At 32.1% G+C, this 4,276-nt stretch overlaps 1 long non-coding RNA gene across 1 annotated transcript; it reads right to left on the bottom strand.

Annotated features, from left to right (window-relative positions):
• Positions 1–428: 428 nt before the first annotated feature.
• LOC120216409 lies at positions 429–1,166 on the bottom strand. The gene is made up of 4 exons (XR_005525051.1): positions 1,086–1,166; positions 739–829; positions 546–645; positions 429–507 (listed from the first exon to the last, which is right to left on the bottom strand). It is a non-coding gene; the product is annotated as an uncharacterized LOC120216409 (long non-coding RNA).
• Positions 1,167–4,276: the final 3,110 nt, after the last annotated feature.

Here is a 4,276-nt window from a genome sequence, read left to right as displayed (position 1 = left end):
TCTGGAAAATGAGTTACAACACTCTGTAATTCAACTATCTAAAAGTACTTGGTAGCTTTAAGTGTGTTATTCCATACTGTTTCCCATGGAATCTATCGTCTTGTCATGATTTTAAAGGCTTCAAACATGTTCTCCAACAATGAAAAGTGCACTCTAATTGACAACTCCAATACATTTGAAAAATGTTCCATGTGATTGATGACAATATTAAATGGTGTTAGGTTTTATGTTCTTATTTGAATGTCCTCATATGGGTTGTTTTACGCCATTGATCTTTGATCATTTTAATATTCTATTTCTACCTCATTTTTTGCACAAATACCTAAACATCGAGCCACACGATCCAACAAGAACCGAAGGACTGAGCTAATCTTAAATGATGATTATCTTCCTTGCTTAAGAGAACTAAATTACAAGGACGAAGATTCTTCAAACCACACAATCAATCACTAGTTCTAAATTACCGTTTACGAGTATTAAAAAGATTCCTCCAGAATCAAACCTAAACTCTACATACAAATAGTAACTAGTAAGTGATATTGCACGTGCAGTGAAATTACAGAGATGTATTATCAGCTAATAAAGATGATGGAAGGATCACAGCAACACTCATCAATGAGAAAGAAGCAACACAAAGCTGCAAGACTGTAAAAAGTAAAAATAAATTAACACAAAAAATAAAAAATCTCTAAATTAATGGAAATATTGCAGCATGGGAAGAAGAATATATATACATACCAGCCCTCAAGGAAACCAGGCTCTCTCCTAGGTGGTGGAGTAGCATATGCATATGGTGGTGGCGCCATCACTGGGGGCCCTTGATAATAACCTACTTACAAATATTATCACATATATTTAAAACAATTTCTACCCCATAATTTTCCTTCAATCCAAGGTAAAATCAGCCAAGAAAATGAAAAAATAAGCTCAAAATATTAACAAACAGAACATGCAAAAAAAATTACAGATTTGCAACTAAAATATTCAAAATCTGAAAGTTCTTCTGAAGAACTCTGGCCAGTAATGCAAAAACTAAGAACTTAAGCTAGTTAAGAGAGAGAGAGAGAGAGAGAGAGAGAGAGAACCTTGAGCAGGGTAGGGATAAGCATACTTAAGGTCAGTCATGTTTTTTCAAACTACAAAACCTGTAGAAAAGAAAGATAAAGGTTTTAGGTAGGGATTATAGATTTCTATATAGAGCTGGATATTTTTTCTCTTCTTTTTTGAATGTAATTTATATATAGTATTATTTAAAAGTTCAAACTTATTCACTGTCTAAATCAATTCTTTATATGGTTTGTTTCAGAAATGATTCGGGAGTTCCCTTTATTCTCAAACTGATGACGAGTAAATTGAGGGAAAGGATTGCATGTGCATGCGTAAAAGGATAAATTTTACAGCTCAGAAATGCTAAAAAAACTGTTCTGCTGTTATACGTGGGTCAGCTAGTTTTGTGATAGGTGGCCGTTGGATTGCTAAAAGAGACGAGTGGAGTGAATTAAGTCAAAATTTACAGCTCAGCCATTCGTAAAAACGCGTTCTTTCTTACACGAGTAATTATTTTCTAAAAGATAAATTTGTTACGAAATTATACACAAATATAAAATATAATGTAAAAGTGAATAATAATCTTTTGTTTCATACTACGCTTGTATAATCTTTTTATAGGTATCAAAAACTCAAAAGTATATGTTATAAAACCTAATTAAAGGTTAATGTTATTATACATTAATAATGTAAGTCAAGCCCGGCCCAATACATGTGCCACATGGGCGACGGCCCAGGGCAGCATGTTGGGGGCAGTTTTCTAGAGCTTAATTTCTATGTTACACGATTTTACTCGCCTAAACCAGTTGATTTTTAGTTGGTTTGATAGCAAAAAAAAGGCTTAAAATCGATTAAATTGTAAGCTATTAATATTTTTTTTTTTGCTTTTTGAACAAATCGATCACAGAGTGTATTTTGTTTTTGTCATTGTTTGTCTACCGGGATAGGAAGAGGCAAGGTAACGAAAATTTGATTTCCCCCCCTCAATTTTTATTAGTATGGAAACGGTTTCTTTTGATTGATATTCTACTGCGTTTTCATGGGTTATGTTTTTTTTCGTTGATTTGCTTGTGTAAGTTGGAATTTGACGTGGATTAACTTTCTAGGGTTTTGTAAAAGCTTACAAATACTGAAAATTGATGAATGATTACATGATTAGAGCTAAGAATGAAGCGATTTTAATTCACTTTTGCTCGTTTTACTTTGTTTTTATTCAGATGTTTTTTTTCCGGTTTGACCTTTTTAAAGATCATTACTAGTTTTGTTGGAACTGGAACAGATCATTACTAGTTTAGTTGGAACTAGAACTGGAATAGATCACAGATCACAAAATAGTGATTGGATTGTATAGGAACAATGGAGGGAAAATGCTCTTTTTTTTTTCTTTTGGCATTGAGGTGGCTTAAGAGAACAAAATTCTCTCTTTCACTTTTCCCCTGTTTGTAATCTTATAATATTCATTTGTTGGAGAACAAAGTTCTCCCACTTCTTTATGTTGGATTATTGACAATGTCAGCCTTTGTTTCTGAGTTTGGAACAACTTTATTTGTTGGTAATTCTACTTTGGGGTCCAACCTTCTGAATTGGGTTTAACATAAAAGCATGTTTCTGGTATGATGGAATAGCCAAAGAATGAATTATTGGTGCATTTTCAGGTGTCTTGAGAATATGAATACAACTTTCTTTTGTATACCATTTGAGAGTTTTCATTTATATTTTTATGACATATGAAGTGGTTTTATCCGATCCAATGAAAATTGGTCAATCGTTTCACATTCATTTCTCAACATGCTTGTCATTTGCTGCCACTAATAAGGACCATGGTTCAACCATTGACCATTGATGTTTGTTACTGCTACAATAAGATTGTGGAGAACTTTGCAAAGTTTGAAATACCAAGTTTATCTTGCAAGCAAATACATTGCTAAGTTTTCGATTTGTATGTGTATCAGTTTGGCTTGATTACAGAGTTCTAAGTCTTGCTTAAGTTTGATCTTATAGTCTTAGCTTTTATTTCATCACTAGGACAATGTTTTTTTATGGTCAAATAAATGTGGCTAAATATTTTTGTTCAAGACATTTTTTAGAGTGATTCCTTCTGATTATTTTGATTTTATAATTAATTTTCCAAATCAGTTGATTGTGAGAAAGAACAAGTCAACAACATAAACTTCGGTCACCGGTCAGGTTGTATCTTTTCTTGCTAATAATCTGTTTTATTGTTTACTTGCTACTATATTTGTTTTATTGATTACTTTTAAATATGTTACCTCAAAAACAATCATCGGGTGACTCAAGATGACTCAAGATAGATTGAACGGATTGAACGGATTAGCAATTCTAAGCATCGAAAGTCATTTTTTACAAAGTCTTGATTATCGTAAAATAATAGAGGATTTTGCTTCAAAAAATGCGCGAAGACATTGTTTTAGGTGATATTTGTAGCCTTTTAGGTTTTGGTTTGTATTAGTATTGATATTGTTTGACTATAATTTCTATTACATTTTTGTTTTAAAAAATTATTTATGTTTTCTCTATTATACGGTACAAGTATAGGGGCATAAAACTATTATCTCGCCCAGGGCATTAAAACTCATTAGATCGGCCCTGATGTAAGTTAAGAAACATTAAATGAACGTAAACATCCACTTTAAAAATATCATTTATAACATTCTCCTTTGATGTTTATCAATAAAAATGTGTCTCGTTAAAACCTTAATAGGGAAATCATAAGGGATAAATTCAGTGAAAAATATAAATAAACTATCCTTTAATACGTATGACATGTTGCCTCATTAAAAATCTTTCTAGAAAAATCCAGTGGGACAAAACCATGGATAAGGGAAAGAGAGTACAGTGCGTATTTGCTTCCCTTACGAATGCATCATGAAAGATCTCTGAAACAGTGTAATACAATATTGAAATTTAACTTTTCAAATGTACTAGTAGGAAGCTCCTTGGTAAATAGATTCGTCAAATTTTCACTTGAACTAATATGTTGGACATTAATGTTCCCATTTTTTTATAGATCACGAGTGAAACAAAATTGGTGAGATGTGTTTTGTTCTATTACCTTTTATGTTTCATTCCTTGAGTTGGGTAATGCATGATGTATTATCTTCATATATGACCGTCATTGTTATTATTTCGAAGCATAAACCACAATCTTCTCGAATATGATTGATTACATAACTTAGCCACACACATTCACGACTAGCTTCATGGATAG

This window comes from Hibiscus syriacus, unplaced genomic scaffold (assembly GCF_006381635.1).
Source record: "Hibiscus syriacus cultivar Baekdansim isolate YM2019G1 unplaced genomic scaffold, ASM638163v2 tig00110160_pilon, whole genome shotgun sequence".
Lineage (NCBI taxonomy): Eukaryota > Viridiplantae > Streptophyta > Magnoliopsida > Malvales > Malvaceae > Hibiscus > Hibiscus syriacus.
This window is presented reverse-complemented; position numbering and strand designations above follow the sequence as displayed.